The sequence below is a fragment of the Panthera tigris genome, chromosome C2 (genome assembly GCF_018350195.1).
Source record: "Panthera tigris isolate Pti1 chromosome C2, P.tigris_Pti1_mat1.1, whole genome shotgun sequence".
Classification (NCBI taxonomy): domain Eukaryota; kingdom Metazoa; phylum Chordata; class Mammalia; order Carnivora; family Felidae; genus Panthera; species Panthera tigris.
Genome location: NC_056668.1, coordinates 47,798,677 through 47,819,052, shown reverse-complemented (window position 1 = coordinate 47,819,052; position 20,376 = coordinate 47,798,677). Strand labels below are relative to the sequence as shown.

General features: G+C 39.9%; 1 protein-coding gene across 1 annotated transcript in view; it reads right to left on the bottom strand.

Annotated features, from left to right (window-relative positions):
- TMEM45A (transmembrane protein 45A) overlaps nucleotides 1-16,640 on the bottom strand; it is a 73,799-nt gene extending 57,159 nt beyond the window's left edge. Inside the window, exon 1 of the mRNA XM_042956462.1 lies at nucleotides 16,336-16,640. The gene's annotated coding sequence lies outside the window, so the exon portion shown is untranslated. The remainder of the gene's footprint in view (nucleotides 1-16,335) is intronic.
- Nucleotides 16,641-20,376: the final 3,736 nt, after the last annotated feature.

Here is a 20,376-nt window from a genome sequence, read left to right as displayed (position 1 = left end):
ATAAGGGTTGTGTGGATGAATGGATGTGTAAATGGATGAATAAATGGATGGGTGGATTGGTGGATGGAAAGAGTAGATGGCAGGACTTGTGTTTCAGCTGCCAGATTCCTAAAGATCCCAGAGGGGGAAAATGTCACAAATCAAGGAGAATTCAGCATTTAAGACACAGATCTCCCCACAGCCACTCTGCCCATGTAACTGTAATGTTGGATCATAACATAAAAATGAAATGAAGTATCTATTAGGATTAGGCTAGTCTTAGTTTTGTCTCCATCAGCCATAGCCCACAATAAGCTGGCTGGGGAAACACTGATGATTACGGGAGTCAAGAATGGCAGGCCATGACTCCAATGCTTGGGAAGGGGCTAGAGAAAGAGTTAATAAACTAAAGGTACCAGTTTTCTATGGAGTTTCTACCATATGGCAGATAAGACACCAGGCTCTTGGCCAACATTATCTCATTAAATCCTTGCCACACTGAGAAGCTGGTATTATTACCCTATTTTACAAATCAGGAAACTGAAGTTCAGAGAGGTTAAGTTATTTTCACAATGTCCCAAATACACAGTAAGAGTCAGGATTCAAACTAGATCTATATGAATCAAAAGTTCTTGCTCTTTATGGGGCACTTGGGTGGCTCAGTCAGCTGAGTGTCCGACTTCAGCTCGAGTCATGATCTTAAGATTCATGAGGTCAAGCCCCTCTGCGGCTCACTGCTGTCAGTGCAGAACTTGCTTAGGATCCTCTGTCCCTTTCTCTGGATCTGCCTCTCCACCACTGTGCGCTCTCTCTCTCTCTCTCTCTCTCTCTCAAAAATAAATAAGCATTTTTTGATCAAAAAAAAAGTTCTTCCTTTTTACATACCAAGGTTACTCTAGAAATGGTGAACTAACTTTCAACAGTTTCAGATCAATTCTCCCTTCCTAGTCAGTCCTTCATCATACTTAGTCTCAGTATATCAAACATCTTCGAATTGGGCAAAAAGGGTAAGAAAGAAGTGGAAACTGAGCCTTTGTGTCCTAATTAATGAAGATTTCCAGCAGAATGAAAAAAAAAATCAATAGGCTGAAACCAGACACCTTTTTGTCAGTTTTACATACATACACACACCCATGTACACACCAAAGACAAGGAGTAGGAAAACACAGTATTGAAACTTACCTCACTACTACCGTCACCCAAATCTCTCATGGGTCTTAAGTACAGAAGATGTGCTGCTCAGCAGCTAACAATCCTTGCAGATGCTGCTTACCACTCAAGAAAGACAAACATATTTCACCAGCATCAGCCTTGCAACAGCCCCAGAGAAACCTCTTTTCTTCCTCCCACTCATGTTTCTTCCCAAGTAATGTATATCATGCCAGTGGCCTCCACCTCCACTTAACTTACAGAAACCTGGCCCATAACACCCTGCAATTAATATCATCAGACATGCAGGTCTGATTGTCAAACTACTGGGCATGTTCACACATACCAGAAAATACTGTCCTTTGCACTCAGGGAAATACTAACTGATTCACTGTCAGCAAGTGTTTCTCCAAGTCCTGCAAGGTATTTATAATCATTTATTCCCACTCTCACCATGTTTGCCTCCTTATTAATCATTTCCATGAAACTGTTCAACCAGCCAGCTCAGGTGCTCAGTGTGTAAGCACAGTTAAAGCAGAAGGCTCCCACACGGATCAGGCCCGCCCCTGACTTTGTTTCCCTTACCTGAACCAACCTATCAAGCCAACCATCTCATACCCACTTCTACCCAGGGGCCCCTAGGAAGACTAAGAAAACTCTGGAATGAATATTCACAGTCATTGCTGTGGGCTTCAGCTTTTGGACCCACCAGCCAGTAAGAATCTTTCTTGGTTCTTGCTTTAAAAATAAGACCTCTTGGAGCACCTGGGTGGTTCATTCAGTTGAGCATCTGACTCTTGATTTTGGTTCACATCATGGTCTCAGTTTCCTAAGTTTGGGCCCCACATCAGGCTCTGCATTGACTGCACTGCTGTGGGACCTGCTTGAGATTTTCCCTCTCTCTCCACCCTACACCCCTCCTTGCACTCTCTCTGTCTCTGTCAAAATAAATGAGTAAACTTTTAACAAAATAAATAAAAGTAAAAATGAGACCTACTGGAGTGTGTGTAGAGTGCACGTATGAAATTGGGGTTGTGCCATCAAGGCCATAACACAAAGTAAACAAAGGAGATTTAGAAGACACTTCTTTTCAAAAGACAGAAGTACCATATGTTGCCAAGACCTGATTCACCTTTTTAACTACAGGCTCTAAATTAGTAGAGAAATTGTTCTAAAAAGGGACAAGATCCTCTGAAAACCCGTTAATAGGGTAAACTAACCATGAGATCAATAAAGACAAACGAATGAGTAGCAGTTCCATTAGGTGCTCATCTGGACACATAAAGTTGGAGGAAAGTGATGAAAACAGGCCCTTGATTTTACTTTCTCACTCTTGTTACACTTGAATAGCCCTGAAAGCATAGAGGCAGGGCCCCAGAGCAAACTGAAAATGTGGAGTCCCTTGTTTATAAATTGTGAGAATTTCAAAACAGTGACAGCAGAGCATTAAAATAAGCACACGACCCCTCTAAGACTGGAGCCCTGTGCAACTCTACAGGTTGCACACCCACAGAACAGGCCCTGCAGACAGAGAATTTGTCCTCTAAGTGACTGAAGGGACCTGGAGGGAAACTGTGACTGAATCACATGCTCTCTGGCATCATTCATCCTGGGAAGAGTGCCCTTGAAAGCTCAAGGATCTCATGAAGGGTCATTTCATGCTGGTATTGCTTGGAGAGAAAAAGAGTAATTTCTCCCTTAAGACGTAATCCTGAACTGGACGCCATAAATATGTCTGTTCCCTGGAAGATTCAAAAGCTTTCTAACTGTGTAACTGGTATTTTTATTTATTTATTTTTTATTTATTTAAGATTGACTGGACCCAATTAACCTAACCAACTGGATTATCTGGAAAGATAAATCTTACAGGAATGGACCCAGTAGGAAATCTGAATGCTTGCTGGCGGAAAATTTCCTATAATTTTGGCTGGAGAAGACATTTCTCTATTCTATCAAGTTGGAAGAGTGTTCTTTGGTCATCAGCTTAGTAATGGCTGAATTTTATAAGAACTGATTACAAAACATATAAGACTCAACTCTATGGCTAAGAGAGCAAATTAGACTTCAAGCCAATTTCCAACAAAATTTTTGAGAAGATTTGCTCAGTTGTTTCTTCTTTTCTCTTTCTGCTTCTTAACTGACCTTCCTCCTTCATGCTATTTGGGGCTTCAGTGAAATAACCAGCAGGCCCTACACTTTCTACCCACCACTACCTCCCAATCAAAATCCACTCATCCTGTGAACCAAATGGTTCCTCTAATAAATTAAATTTAGAAACGTGGTTAATGATGACGGATGGTCTGGTGGTGGAGGTGAGCCCACAAGGAGGCCAGTGGAGAAGCTCATTTAAAACAGAGTCTTTCCTCAAAGGATGCCATGTAAACCACTGCCTTCTCCAATCACTAGAATAATGGTCTTTTCGATAAGAATAAGAGACTCAGCTAATGTAAGCTAACTTACTCATCATTTCTTCAACCGGACTTTGAACACCAGAGTAAATATCTGCTCACCTTTAGTCCTGTGTTTTTAGTCAACATGAACTCAGAACTGCCCTTGATGAATTGCTTCTCAAATCATAACCAAATGAAAAAGATAAAAGGATAAGGAGAGAGCAGAAGAGAGGACATTTTTAAACATCACTTGTTAACTGAAACTTGGAAAAGTCAAGTGATGATGTGCCAAACAATGAAGGAAAGAAGATACCCTTTGAGCCCACAGCTTTTCCTTAAAGTTTACTTTTTCAGGCCGTACCAACTGCCTCATTAACAATACTCCATTTCCAAATCTGGCAATATGCTTTATGATTCAGCACAATTGGTGATTGATAATGTATCAGAAGGAAAATTCAGAAGCTTAAGGGGGCTCAGTGTGAGAGTCAAAGCTGTCGTCCCTAAAATGTAGGACTGTGCTATCTGAAGGTAGGAATGGGTGCTTTTTCAGTGATAGCCCCAACTGAGGTTTGATGGGGGTGGGGGTTGGGAGGAATGGGGAAAATAGGCGATAGGCATTGAGGAGGGCACTTGTTGGGATGAGCACTGTGTGTTGTATGTAAGTGATGAATCACGGGAATATACTCCTAAAGCCAAGACTACACAGTACGCTAGCTAACTTGAGAATAAATAAATAAATAAATATTTTTATTTGAGTTTAGTTGACATACAAAGTTATATTAGCTTCAGATGTATAACATAGTTATTTGCCAAGTTTATACATTATGCTAGGCTCACCATATAAGTGTAGCTACAATCTGTTACCATGCAACATAATTACGATATCATTGACCATATTCCCTATGCTATGTCTTTTATTCCTGTGACTTACTCATTCCATAACTGGAACCCTGTATTGCCCACTCCCTTTCAACCCTTTTGCCTGTCCTCCCACCCTCTCTTCTTTGGCAACAAATGGTTTGTTCTCTGTATTTACAGCTCTGAATCTGCTTTCTGTTTGTGCCTATATTCATTTTCTTGATAGCCCCAGTCTCTTTTTTCACAAGAACTAATTTCATGCCAATGTCAGGATAGATCAAAATCAAAACATTCTCTCTGTTGACTTCTTCCTATTTCTAAATCTTCAAAAATTCTTCTTTCAAGACATTGGGGGGGGGTGGGGAGAATGGGTTTTCTTCATTTCAGGAAAATTGAAAAAAGATCACTGGAGTGGCATATAAATTCTACTTCCGATCCAGAAAAATAAAAGCCACAGACAAGAGGAGGGAAACATCCCACCATAGCCTCTTCTGAATCCTGGGCAATTTCCCTGTAAAAGAGGTCCTGGAAAAGGTTGCTAAGAGCAGGGAAATCATGGGTTTAGGGGTAACTGGAATGAGAGGAAAAGACAGCGATGAAAGTGGGGAAATGGAATGAGACTGAGACTGAGGCAAAATAAGAGGATCCTGTCCCTTTTAATGGTTTCACATAGTCAATCTGATTCTCTTATAGAAAAACCAATTCTGATCCTAGAACCAATTAGAATGTAACCACTATCAGGGTGCAGAACCAGTTTCATCCATTCACCCCACTGTCTCTTATTCATTACCACCACGAAACACAAATAACTAAAAATAATTCCAAAAGCAAAACCAACAACTCTTACCACAATTACTAAGGCAACAAGTAGGTATTATTAAATTTTTTGTGCACATTTCTCTCCAGAAACCATAATCTTTGTCCTTAATTGCACCTTTCTGATAGGCTGATGGCCCCTGAAACATGCAGGAGTACAGAAGGGAGTCCTGAGCTCATCAGAAAGAGGCAAAAGGCTCTCACTCATGCTCTCTTAATCTTTCCTGCATCTATCTCTCTCTCTCAGTGGAAAACACCAGAGAGGAACAAAACCTCCTTCAAACAATGCTGATTTGGAGGAAATTAAAGTGATAAATTTACTCTATCATCTAGTGTGGCTGTTCTTACTTCTGTTATTATTACTAAATTCTGCAAATGAATCATTTCTGTTATGAGAACTGTCATAGTGACATGAGAATACTGAGCAGCATCCATTCCTACATCCCAACCCATAGTAGGGAGATCACTGGCATAAAAGTAAAGTTTTCCAAGACTTCTGATGGAAGCTTTCTTTCTAGGTGAAAAAGTGACTGTAGTACCTCTCCTTTAAAAGAAAAAACGACTTCCAATTTTCCTAAAGACTCAGTATTTAGTTCTTATCCACCAAAAAAAGTAAAACCTCTATCAAATGATAGTAATAATATCTTGTTGTCATCTTAAGTAGGAGCTTTCCCAAGAATTAATCTGGGCTACAATATTTTAAGAAGTAGTTTTCCAGCATCCAAGAAAGGTGTTAGTTGTGTGAAGAAAAGCAGTATTTCTGCACAGGCAGAGCGGGAAGAAATGCCAAGGTGCTCAGCACAGCCAAACTGAAGAAAACGTATTTGTTCTATAAACTTGTCAAATCACTAACTTGTCCACCTGAAACTAATGTGACCCTGCATGTCAACTGTACTCAAATTGAAAAAGGAAAAAAAAGGAAAACTTGATTGTTCTGGCAACAAAGCATCTATGTAGAGATGTCTAGACGATAGCAGGTCAGACTGGACTTCAGGGAAGTAGCAGAGCAGAGAAACAGAGAAACTGTCCAATTCTCAGAGGGAAAATAGACAGTCCTGGCTCAAAGTCTGGGACCCTGGTATGAGGCTCCTGAGCTTTAAGCCCTTGCCTGACTCCAGGGCATCCCTCTCTGACCCAGCCTCCTACGTCTGGTAATGAAATCAAGCCCTGCTTCTTCAGCTTCAGTCATAGTCCCAACTGGACTTGGCTGAATTCACTCCCCACGTGCCTCTGTTGGGTTTAAAAGGCTTCTGGTTCTGGACTCTGGCTTAGCCAGCCCTCTTAGACCTGTCAGCAGATCTTGGCAGCGCTGCTTTGGCCCTTGCTGCTCTCTATAAGGCCTTCGATGCTCAGTCGCTCATTAGCCTCGCCTCATCTCCCACCCATCATGCCCTAGTCTTAGCTCCAATCCATCGGAGGCATGATGCATTTGGCCAGTATAACCCTTAGGCGAGTTTACCTCACCATAGTCCAATGGGAGGTTGGGGTTATCAAACACAGAAAAACAATCTTAAAAAACAGTAATACACTGAAGAAGAACTTCTATCTCAGAAGCCAAAGTAAAATCAACACAGACCGTGGTTTGGCAGACTCTGTCTTGTTATGTACAAAATGTTATTATAGTGAAGACCTCAACTATTTGACTAATAGTACAAAAATGTGCATGTAAGTACACCTCCAGGACAGTCAGGGTTAGTGTATTTATTTCCATTTTCAACACAACTGCTTCACTATGTTTGAGTGCCAGACATTGTGAATTTTACCTTTTGGGGCACTGGGTATTTTTTTATTCCTATAATAATTATTTTAGGAGCATCTGGGTGGCTCAGTCAGTTAAGAATCTCACTCTTGATCTCAGCTCAGGTCATGATCTCACAGTTCATAAAATAAAGCCCCAAGTTGGGCTTTGCACTGACAGTACAGCCTGCTTGGAATTCCCTCTCTTTCCTTCTCTCTCCGCCCCTTCCTTATTCGTGCTGTGTCTCTCTCAAAATAAATGAATAAACTTAAAAAAAGAATTACTTTTTGATCCTACAATTCCACTTCTAGGTATTTACCCCAAAGAATTGAAAGCAGGAACTCCAACAGATAAATGTACACCAATGTTCATAGCAGCATTATTCACAGTAATTAAGGGATGGCATATTAGTTAGGATTCTCCAAAGAAATAGAACCAGTAGTATATCTACCTATATGTATATCTATATCTATCTATATCTATACATCTACGTGTCTATATCTACTACCTATACATAGTCAAATCTATAGCTATATATTATATAGAGAGAAAGACTTATTTTAGGAATTGGCTAACATGATTGTGGAGGTTAGCATGTCCAAAATCTTTAGTGTAAGCCAACAGGCGAAACTCAGGGAAGAGATGATACTGCAATTTAAGTCCAAAAGCAGTTTGCTGGCAGAATTGTTCTCTTGTTCAAGAGAGGTCAGTATTTTGCTTTTTTTTTATTTTTTATTATTTTTATTTTTATATTTTTTAATTTAATTTAATTTTTTTAAATTTACATCCAAATTAGCATATAATGCAACAATGATTTCAGGACTAGATTCCTTAGTGCCCCTTACTCATTTAGCCCTAGCCCATCCCCCCTCCCACAACCCCTCCAGTAACCCTCAGTTTGTTCTCTATATTTATGAGTCTCTTCTGTTTTGTCCCCCTCCCTGTTTTTATATTATTTTTGTTTCCCTTCCCTTTTGTTCATCTGTTTTGTCTCTTAAAGTCCTCATATGAGTGAAGTCATATGATTTTTGTCTTTCTCTGACTAATTTCACTTAGTATAATACCCTCCAGTTCCATCCACGTAGTTGCAGATGGCAAAATTTCATTCTTTTTGATTGCCGAGTAATACTCCATTGTATATATATACCATTTCTTCTTTATCCATTCATCCATTGATGGACATTTGGGGTCTTTCCATACTTTGGCTATTGTTGATAGTGCTGCTATAAACATGGGGTGCATGTGTCCCTTTGAAACAGCACACCTGTATCCTGTGGATAAATGCCTAGTACTGCAATTGCTGGGTCATAGGGCAGTTCTATTTTTAGTTTTTTGAGGAAGCTCCATACTGTTTTCCAGAGTGGCTGCACCAGCTTGCATTCCCATGGGGGAGGGGAAGGAAAAAAAAAAGAGGTTAGAGTGGGAGAGAGCCAAAGCATAAGAAACTCTTAAAAACTGAGAACAAACTGAGGGTTGATGGAGGGTGGGTGATGGGTATTGAGGAGGGCATCTTTTGGGATGAGCACTGGGTGTTGTATGGAAACCAATTTGACAATAAATTTCATATATTGAAAAAAAAAAGATTCCATGCTCCTGGATAGGAAGAACACATATTGTTAAAATGTTGATACTACCCAAAGCAATCTACATATTCAATGCAATCTCTATCAAGATAACACCAGCATTCTTCACAGAGCTACAACAAATAATCCTAAAATTTGTATGGAACCAGAAAAGACCCCAAATAGCCAAAGCAATCTTGAAAAAGAAAACCAAAGCAGGAAGCATCAAAATCCCAGACTTCAAGCTATACTACAAAGCTGTAACCATCAAGACAGTATGGTACTGGCACAAGAACAGACATTCAGATCAATGCAACAAAATAAAGAACCCAGAAATGGACCCACAAACGTATGGCCAACTAATCTTTGACAAAGCAGGAAAGAATATCCAATGGAATAAAGACAGTCTCTTCAGCAAGTGGTGCTGGGAAAACTGGACAGTGACATGAAGAAGAATGAACCTGGACCACTTTCTTACACCATATACAAAAATAAACTCAAAATGGATGAAAGACCTCCATGTAAGACAGGAAGCCATCAAAATCCCAGAGGAGAAAGCAGGCAAAAACCTCTTTGATCTTGGCCGCAGCAATTTCTTACTCAAAACGTCTCTGGAGGCAAGGGAAACAAAAGCAAAAATGAACTATTGGGACCTCATCAAAATAAAAAGCTTCTGCACAACAAAGGAAACAGTCAGCAAAACTAAAAGGCAACCAGCAGAATGGGAGCAGGTATTTGTAAATGACATATCAGATAAAGAGTTATTATCCAAAATCTATAAAGAACTTCTCAAACTCAACACCCAAAAAACAAATAATCCAGTGAAGAAATGGGCAAAAGACATGAATAGACACTTCTCCAAAGAAGACATCCAGAAGGCCAACTGACACATGAAAAAATGCTCAACATCACTCATCATCAGGGAAATACAAATCAAAACCACAATGAGATACCACCTCACACCTGTCCGAATGGCTAACATTAACAACTCAGGCAACAACAGATGTTGGGGAGGATGCAGAGAAAGAGGATCTCTTTTGCATTGTTGGTCGGTATTTTTCTATAAAGGTCTTCAACTGATTAGATGTGGCCTATCCAAATAACGGAGAGCTATCTGCTTTACTCAAGTCTACTGAGCTAAATGTTAATCTCATCTAAAAAATACCTTCAGGGGTGTCTGGGTGGCTCAGTTGGTTAAGTGTCTAGCTCTTGGTTTTGGCTCAGGTCATGATCTCATGGTTTATGAGTTTGAGCCCCACATCTGTCAGTGCAAAGCCTGCTTAGAATTCTCTCTCTCTTCTCTCCCTCCCTCCCACCCTCCCTCTCTCTCTCTGCACCTCCTCACCCCTCAAAATAAATGAATAAAAACTTTAAATAAATTAAATTAAGTTAAAAATACCTTCACAGAAGCATCTAGAATAAGCTTTGACTGAATATCTTGTCAGTGTGGTCTAGCAAAATTAACACAAAAAATTAGCCATCACAGATGGAAACAACCTAAATGCTCCTCAACAGATGAATGGATAAACAAAATGCAGTATAAACATACAATGGAATATTATTCAACCTTAAAAAGTATGAAATTCTGACACATGATATCCTATCGATGGACCTTGAAGATATTATGCTAAGTGAAATAAGCCAGTCATAAGAAGAAAAAGATTGTATAATTCCATTTATATGAGGTACATAGAGTAATCCAATTGATAGAGACAGCAGAATGTGGTTACTAGCAGCAAGCCAGGGAGTTATTGTTTAATGAGTATGGAGTTTCAGTTTGATGAAATGGCTCTGGAGATGGACAGCTGTGATCTCTGCACAACAATGTCAATGTACCTAATGTTACTGAACTACACACTTAGAAATGGTTAAAATGGCAAATTTTATATTATGTTTAATTTGCCATAATAAAAAATGAATTGCTTATAGGTATAGGCTTTACTATGAACCAGATACTATGCTAAATTCTTCACATGGATTTTCTCATTCGATGCCTACTGATATCCCCACTTTATAATAATAAATACAATATAATAAAGCCTCCTAGAGAAAATAACTTACTCAGGGTACACTAGTAAGAAGCAGACCTGGGATTGAAACCCTCACAGTCTGACTCCAAAGTCTGTTTGCTTAGTCAGAGTGCTATATTTAAGAGTGACGACATTAAACCAATGAAGTAAAAAGCAAATTAAAATATTTTTCAAATATTATTTTAAAATTTATTCAATATATAAAAGACCTAAAGAATGAAGTCTCAAAAAGATTTAAAATCCAGACTGGGTATAATTAATAATGGGACACCTGAAATAATCCTGCATCAAGCTTCATCATGAGAAGTTCTTATCCCAAAACCATAGCATCTCCAGAAATAAAACAATACAATTTGATGCCCAAGAAATAGAAGTAGAATATTTACCTGGTACCTGCCTCATTTTTCCACGAGCCTTGGAATATTTCAGTTTCTCCATTTTTTAAAAAAATAAATATATTGTTGTTCCAAACCACAATATTTTCAATGATGAAAAACAGAGCTTTTCCACCACTTTCAGGAACAAGATAGGGTTGTCCACCCTTGCTACTTTTATTCAAAATAGTACTGGAAGTTCTAACTATACCAGTCAGACAAGAAAAAGAAATAAAAGGCATCCAAATTGGTAGGGAAGAAGTAAAACTTTCACTATTTGCAGATGACATGATACTCTATATAGAAAACCCTAAAAACTCCACCAAAAAACTACTAGAACTCATAAATGAATTCAGTAAATTTGCAGGATACAAAATAAAATACAGAAGTCTGTTGAATTTCTATATACTAATAATGAAGCAGCAGAGAGAGAAATTAAGAAAACAACCCTATTTACCATTGCACCAAAAATAATAAAATACCTAGGAATAAACTTAACCAAAGAGGTGAAAGATCTATACTCCAAAATATAAAACACTGGTGAAAGAAATTGGAGAAGACACAAACAAATGGAAAGATATTCCATGTTCATGGATTGGAAGAATGAATATTGTTAAAATGTCCATTCTACCCAAAGTAATCTACATATTTAATGCAATCTCTATCAAAATACCAACAGCATTTTTCACAGAACTAGAACAAATAATCCTAAAATTTGTATGGGATTTTGAACAGCCAAAGAATCTTGAAAAAAACAAAGCTGGAGGTATCACAATTCCAGTTTTAAAACTATACTACTAAGCTGTAGTAATCAAACAGTATGGTACTGACACAAAAATAGATATACAGATCAAAATAACAGAATAGAGACCCCAGAAATAAATCCACACTTGTATGATCAATTAATCTATTATAAAGGAGGCAAGATTATTAAATGGGAAAAAGACAGACTTCAATAAATGATGCTGGGAAAACTGGCCAGCTACATGCAAAAGAATGAAACTGGACCATTTTCTTACACCATACACAAAATTAAACTAAAAACAGAATAAAGACCTAAATGTGAGACCTGAAAACATAAAACTCTTAGAAGAAAACATAGGAAGTAAATTCTTTGACATTGGCTATAGAAACATTTTTCTGGATCTGTCTCCTAAGGCAAGGGAAACAAAAGCAAAATTAAACTATTGTGACTACACCAAAATAGATTTTGCACAGCAAAGGAAACTATGAATAAAATGAAAAGGCAACCTACTGAATGGGAGAAGATGTTTACAAATGACATGTTTGATAGGGGTTTAATATCCAAAATGTATAAAGAATTTTAAAGAACTGAACCCCGAAAACCCCAAATAATCCAATTAAAAAATGGGCAGAGGACCCGAATAGACATTTTTCCAAAGAAGACGTACAGATGGCCAACAGACACATAAGAATGGTTCAACATCACTAATCATCAGGGAAATGTAAATTGAAACCACAATGAGATATCACCTCCATTTGTCAGAATGGCTAAAATCAAAAAAATGGTGAGTGTTGGTGAGGATGTGGAGAAAAAGGAGACCTCTGCACTATTGATGGGAATGCAAATTAGTGCAGCCACTGGGGAACACAGTATGGAGACTCCTCAAAAAATTAAAAATAGAATCACCATATGATCCAGTAATTTTACTACTGGGTATTTACCCAAAGCAAAATGAAAATACTAATTAGAAAAGATATATGCACCCCTATGTTATTGCAGCATTATTTACAATAGCCAAATTATGGAAGCAACCCAAGTATTCTTCGACAGATAAATAAAGATGTGGTATATATACACAATGGAATATTGTGGAATATGGAATATATGGAATATTGTGGAATGGAATATTACTCAATATTTTTTGTAAAAAAAAAAAAAAGATATTTCCACTTGCACCAACATGGATGGACCTAAATAAAGGATATAATGCTAAGTGAAATAAGTCAAACTGAGAAAGACAAATACCATATAATTTCACTCATACATGGAATCTAAGCAACAAAACAAACAAAATAAAAAGAGACAAACAAAAGAATAGACTGTTACATATAGAGAAGAAATTGGCGGTTGCCTGAGGGGAAGTGGATAGGGGGAGGCATGAAATAGAGAAAGAAGATAAAGAGTATACTTACGTGATTAGCACTGAGTAATGTATAGAATTGTTTAATTAATTAATGTACACCTAAAACTACAATAACACTGTATGTGAATTATATTTCAATTTAAAAAAATATTGTGGTCCCATTCACATCTTCAAATTGTTTAGATCTATACCTGTGAGTGAATCCTTACAGAAGGGCTGAAAGGTTTTAGACTAAACCAGTAACAAAGCTTCTCTCTGGGGAGAGTAACAGATTGAGAAGAAAGCAGGGAAACAAAGGGGAAACCATTGCATCTGACTTATACAGTTTCATTTTTTCAAAAAGGATAATCATCTAGCGACATTTATCGAATGTCTACTATATATCCAGGTACTACCGTGGGTTTTGTTCAAGCAGGATGAAAAGACAGAGTGCTTGCCTGCAATGAGTCCCATCTTATAAACATGTAGAATGTCTTCTGTTTCCAGGCACAACACATCCCATAGACATGACCCGTGTTGGTATTCTAGCCCCTCCAAGGAAATTTTACCAGCTCAGTTCTTCAAATGTGCTCTCCCCCTCCAATTAGCCTTCTCCCATGGACTTCTTGATTACCAACACAACTGCAAACAAGAATAGCCCAGCTTTACATGCCTAAGGCAGTGTAGCCTGTGGTTAAGGCTTGGGGTCTAGAGTTAGACCAGATGGGCATCTGCCATTTGTTCACTGTGTGACCTTGGGCAAGTCTCTTAATATGCCTATGCCTCTGTCTCCTCAGTCAATAGGTACCAACCCTCATAGGTTTGGTGAGAGGACTACATGAGTTAAGACATGTTTAAGCACCCTGAATAATGTTTACCATGTATTAAGTAGTCACGAAATGTCAGCCATAGACATATCAAAGAGCCATCTGCAAGCAACAGACTGTCCCAGCGAAGAAGAGAAAAGAAAAAAAAAAATCATCTCAGAATCTCAGAGGTAATTTAATAATTTTACAGATGATGGCACAAAGAAACGCATAATGGCTCAACGTCTTTCCTGAGGTCACACAGTTGGTCAGCAGCAGTGCCAGGACCAGAGCTCAGCTTCTCTCTGCCACAGCACAATGCTCTCAAGGAAGAAAAAGGAGGAGAGCTCCAAACTAGCTTTCCACTTAGGTATATATTGTAGGTCTCATCTAACTCCATAATTGGAAATTACAATGTTACAAGTATTAACACCTGAATAGGTGTTAGCAGGGGGAGGAAGAGCTACTCTGCAGACACTGTGTATGTACAAGGGTAGGGGAGAGGTGGAACGATTGCATCCATGTCAGACTTCAAGTCAAGGCTTGTTTCTACAAAGTATCTGGGATAATAGCCCAGAATGTCAGACTACTTCATCAGAGCTCCCAGAGAGACACCAAACTGTCAAAAAGATATGGCCAAGGCTCACTGCTCAGTCCTGACCACACAGCCTGCAAGCCCTGAAGGGACGTCATGGAAGCAGTGGAGTAGATGGGGAGTGTGTGCTGGGCAGGATGTGGAGACTGGACCCCAGAGATAGACAGTTCTAGAAACACCTTCAGCATATAACTGCTGCCATTTCAGCTTGCCGTCCCCCGCCCATCTACATCCCAAGCCTCCCCTTCCCCATCAGGCTCTCCATGCAGTCCTCTCCTACCTCTCCCACCTTTCCAACCTTTCCACCCACGAACCTCTCAAAGATTTTCCTGCATCACAACCCACTGTCCCTAAGCATAGGTACACATTTTCCAGCCTCAGTGCTTTGCCCCTGCTTTTCTTTTCTCCTACAATACCTGCCACCTGCTGTTCCATGATCCTTTTCCTCTCCATCAAAACCGTTGGGCAAAATCCTTTCCCAGAAAGCCAACCCTTCTATGAAGCTATCCCACAGTAAGAAGTCCTCTTTCCATCTTCTGCACTCCCAGAAACTCCTAGCTCTTTCTCTGGCACCTGATAAATTCTCCTCTCCTCTCAAGACTCTCTTTCCTTCACAGCCTAATATTAGTGTATCACTAACAAGAGGTCAGGACTCAGTAAATGCTAGCCACTAATACGGAGGTAAGAATGGTAGCTGGGAAAATGACATGCAGCAGAGGAAGCTAAGACGGATGGAAATGAAGAGTGAGCACAAGAGCAAAGACTTACTATGTGTCAGAACTATTGTTTCACCTGTGTTAACTCACTTAGTCCTAGAGACAACACCGTGAGGTAGGGCCTATCAATATCTCCGTATTACAGAGGGGGAAACTGAGGCACAGACAGTCTGAGTAACTTGCCCAAGGTTCGAACAGTGGGGTTGCAAATTGAACTAGGCCAATGGGCTCTTTATACTGTTTCACTGTCCCTTCTAACTCTGCATCCCTGAAAACCACGTCAACTGTTCCACCCACTGAATGCACTGCCTCTCTGATTCAAAAACACACTCTGCAACTTGCAATTATGGCACCAAATTCCCACCAAAGGCTTTCTGAGCGAGAAATTAAACATCAATTCTGGTCAGATCTGCCATGACAGTAACTAACATATGACAAAGTCCCAAATCCAAAACATTGCTTAAGCAAAATTATAGATGTTTTGAATGGAATGGGCCTCAGGTCATTCACCTAGGTCAAGATTTGCCATAATTTCCATTGCTAAATCCTGAAATATGTACCACAACTGTCTGCAAGCATACACATCTAACAATCTCTCTAAATATTATTTTGATAGAATTATGGGATTAACATACAATTATAAAGTTACTGATGCACAGAGTTGTTTGTCATGTATTGAAGGAATTTGGACCTCCCACTATGGATGGATGAACACAGAAAAGATATTTTTGGGTTACAACTACATTCACATGTAAGTGAAACAGCAATTACCTACATAATTCAGAATTTAAGTTACTTAATATTAAACATCCAATGAACAGAAGCAAAGGTTTTGTGAATTCAGAGTAAGTCTGATAACTTTCTCAATCTTCTGTCAAAACAGTCAGGGGAATGAGGGGTGGATAAAGATTTCGGCTTTACAAACGCATACTTTGTTCTCACAGAAAGAAAATAGAAAAATACATCTATCAGATTCAACTTTGAGGTCTGGAGAGGCTTACAACAGGACACCAGTTAAATTTCTGTCCCTGGGAAATTTTAAAATAACACACAAGTAACCAAAAATTAAATTATTAGCAAAGCAGAAGAAAAGGAAGCCGACGGTCTGTGCAGTTTGTGGCAGCGAGCGATATTTTCATCTCTCTGACGAAGAGAAGATAATGAGAACAGCAAAAAGACGCAGGAGAGAGATCACAGCGGGAGAAACAGATACCCAGCACGTCTCCAAAACTTACCCAACTCGGTCTGTTTACTCAACACTATTTTTCTCACTTTGCCAGTTTTAAATCAGACAGCGGCTGGGCTTTTGTTGTTGCTGTTTCTGTTCTTTTGATCCCAGAGCCCCATGAAAATTAAACTGTGCGCGGGATGAGATCTGGCCCCGTCTCAATTAGCGGAAAAAAAAAGTTTTAAGCCTGGATCCTCGGTTGCTTCTTTGGGAATATGAATAATAAAAGTGACTAGCAGGAGAGGACGTGGGGGACGTGCTCAGCTGACGTCGGGCCCGCGAAGGGGCCGCACAGTTCCTCGGCGCAGCTGTCCAGATGTGCCTCATCTGGCTCCCCGCCCCCCCCGCCACCCCCCGCCCGGGGCACGAACCTCGGCTGCCCAACTACCCCGAAGCTCCAGCTCATTGGTGGCCGCGACACCCTGCTTGCTGCCTATTGGCCAGCCAGCCCGCCACTCTCGCAGGCCTGGACCCGCCCCCGCCCGCCGGGCTAGCTCGCTCCATCCTCGAGAGGAACCTGGAAGTGCAGCGCGGGCGCTGATGTGGCACTCAGCAGCGGCAGCGGGGCCCAGGAGGGGCTGGGGTCCTCAGGGAGTCCTGCGCACCCAGGACCTACCCCGGCCCCGGCCCCCGTTATGCTCAAGCTTTGAGGCCTTTAGGCTGGTTTGTTTAAACACAATGATTGCAGTCTGTTCTTGGGATGAAATTAAGGCGCGCCGAAGTTGGCTTAAATCCCCTGCATTTCCGAGTGGAAGGGACTGGGGCCCCGGGATGCCCACGCCCCTAAAGGGCGTTCAGGCCAGGCCTGAGGACTTCGTTCTCCCCGCTTTCTCCAGGGAGCGAATGATAAAATTCAAGAATACTTGTTCCAGAGTATTCTTCTGTTGGGGGGGGGGGGGGGGGGTAGGGGGGAAGGGGAGGGTGGAGTTAATGAATCCTTCATTGAAGTCCTTATTAACCAGAAAGGTGAGTGTTTCTGCGTAGAAGCCCACTTACAGCAGTGATTTGGTTACGGGAGTGCTTTGGAAGACTTAGCTGCCGTGGGTTTTTTTGTTGGGTGGTGGCAGTCGTAGAAAAACGGGAAATACTGCTTTATTCTGTGAGAATTTAGCCAGAACTGTACCAAATGATACTTTGATCCTGGGGAAATCGTGCAGGGTCGTTGACTGGTTCGTTGATTAGTTGGGGCGGGAAGGGGTGGTCTGCAAATCAATCGCTGTTACAATGTAAGGATATGACAGAAATGCGACCTCACTGAAATATTAAGATGCCGAGAGCAACACTCATTTGGGCCACCCACCGTGAAAGGTTCCAGGCCTTGTACTAAACAGCTTTACCCACATTATCATATATAATTCATACAACCATCTTGTGAAGTAGATACTATAATTATCTCCATTTTCAGATGAAGCTACCAAGATTCAGAGAAGTCTGTTCTAGTATGCCACCAAGGTCTCCAGGTTATGTTTGTGGTACTACATCATGGACACTTACCATCATGGACTTACCTACCATTTACTGGGAGTGGGTAGGTCAGAATTTGTTGAGTGCATGCCTCTACCTTCTGATGTCCAAAGCTTTTACATCACAGATGATGTCCTCATGGTTGTTGTATTTGTTATCTATTGCTATGTAATGGATTATCACAGATTTAGTAGCCTGGAACACCACGCATTTATTATTGCACAGTTTCTAAGGGTCAGAAGCCGAGGCATGGCTTAATTGCATTTCCTGTGTAAGTCTCACAAGGTTGCAATCAAGGTGTCTGCCAGGCTGCATTCTCATCTGTAGGCTCAACCGGAAAACAATCTGCTTCTGAGCTCCCTCAGGTTCTTGGCAGCATTCATTTCTTTGCAACTATAGGGCTGAGTTCCCAGTTTCTTTCTGGATGTCAGCTAGCAGCTGCCCTTACTTCTTAGTGTCTAGTCTCTGCAGTTCCTAAAAGCCAGGAGGTGAAGATCATGGGGGGCCTTTAAAATCTGTCTGACACAGTGGACTAATCAGACACCTTAGTCTAGGTAGCCCTGATTATAATGTGATCACACCTCCACATATGCTCCAAAAATTTAGGACCTTGTTCACCAAGTAAAAAATATGTGAGTGGATTAACAATATCCAATCCCTCTGTCAGTCAAGGAAACCCACAAAGAAAAGATGGCTATTGAAAGTAATCATGAGTCTGGCTTTCTGAAACATTCGTGATCTGACAATGGGGCACCTTTTATCAAAAAAGCTACACAACAGTGTAGTCAAGATATAGGATCAATCTTCCACACTCATCACCACTGACAGGCAGCTGATATTATTAACCATTGGAAGAGTTCCCTCAAAAACTACTTAAAAAAAAAAAAGATTCCTGGGGCATCTGGGTGGCTCAGTCGGTTAAGCGTCCGACTTCAGCTCAGGTCATGATCTCACAATTCTTGGGTTTGAGCCCCACGTCACGCTGTCTGCTGACAGCTCAGAGCTTGGAGCCTGCTTCAGATTCTGTATCTCCCTCTCTCTCTGCCCCTCTCCAACTTGCACACTCTCTCTCTCTCTCTCTCTCTCTCTCTCTATATATATATATATATATATATATATATATATATCTGTCTCTCTCAAAAATAAATAAACATAAAAATTTGTTTTAAATAAAATAAATAAACAAACATTCCTGGGGAATTTTGCTTGCAAAAAGATGGAGTAGACATAATTTTCCCTATTTCCCCTGCTAGTACAACTAGAAATCAGACTTAATACACAGGCATACCCTGTTTTACTGTGCTTCTCAGATAATTGAATTTTTTTCAAATTGAAGTCTTGGCAACCCTCTGTTGAGCAAGTCTAGTGGCACCATTTTCCAACAGCACTTACTCACTTTGTTTCTCTGTGTCACATTTTGATAATTCTTACAATATTTCAAACTTTTTCATTATTATTATATTTGTTACGGTGATCAGTGATTATGACTTGCTGAAAGCTCAGATGATAGCAGTTTTTAGCAACAAAGAACTTTTTAATTAAGGTATGTACATCATCTTTTAGACATAGTGCCATTGCACACTTAATATAGTGTAGTGTAAATATAACTTTTATATGCACTGGAAAACCAAAAAATTCATTTGACTCACTTTATTGCAATATTCACTTTATTGCAGTGGTCTGGAACCAAGCCAGAAATATTTCCAAGGTATGTCTGTATAAATAAACAAAGAAAGACTTTGAAAAGTTGCAAGGAGAAGGTAGACAGGCTAATAATCTAGGGACACAAGGAATGACATGATGGTGAGTTCCCCAGGTTTTCTTTTTGTCTCACTGGCCCAGACTTGGAGCCTAACAAAAGCCTGTTCTCTCTAGCCAAAGGACCAGGAAGGGGAAGCCTAGAAAGACAAAACAGAAAAAAAAATGTTTGGACAATAACAGCTATAATCTAGCCAAATACCACAGAAAACAAAATACCACCAGCAAAGGCCAAATAGAATCCTAGACCTCTCTGCCCTTACCAAGTTATACTAAGGTGAAAACAAAGGGCTAGTTCTTTGAAAGGGTCCATGTAATGGACAAACTGCTAGCATGATGGACAAAGTAAAAAAATGAGAGAAGATACAATTACCAATGTCAGAAACAAAACAGAGGATCTCACTACAGACCTTACAGGCATCAAAAAGACGATAAAGGAATCCTACAAACAACTCTACACATACAAATTTGATTTAAACATAATGGACTGTTTCCTTAAAAAACACAGATGAGCACAACTCACCCAATATGAACTCATTTGAATAGCCCTGTAACTATTAAGGAAATTGAATTCATAGTTCAAATATTTTCAAAAAAAGAAATCTCCAAGCCCAGATGGTTTCACTGAAGAAGTCTACCAAGTGTTTCAGGAAGAATTAACACCAATTCTATACAATCTCTTCCATAAAATAAAAGAGGAGATAACATTTCTCCAGTCACTTTGTGAAGACTGTATTGCTGTGACACAAAACCAAACAAACACAACACAAAAAAGAAAACTGCAAACCATTTTCCCTCATGAATATAAATTCAAAAATCCTTGACA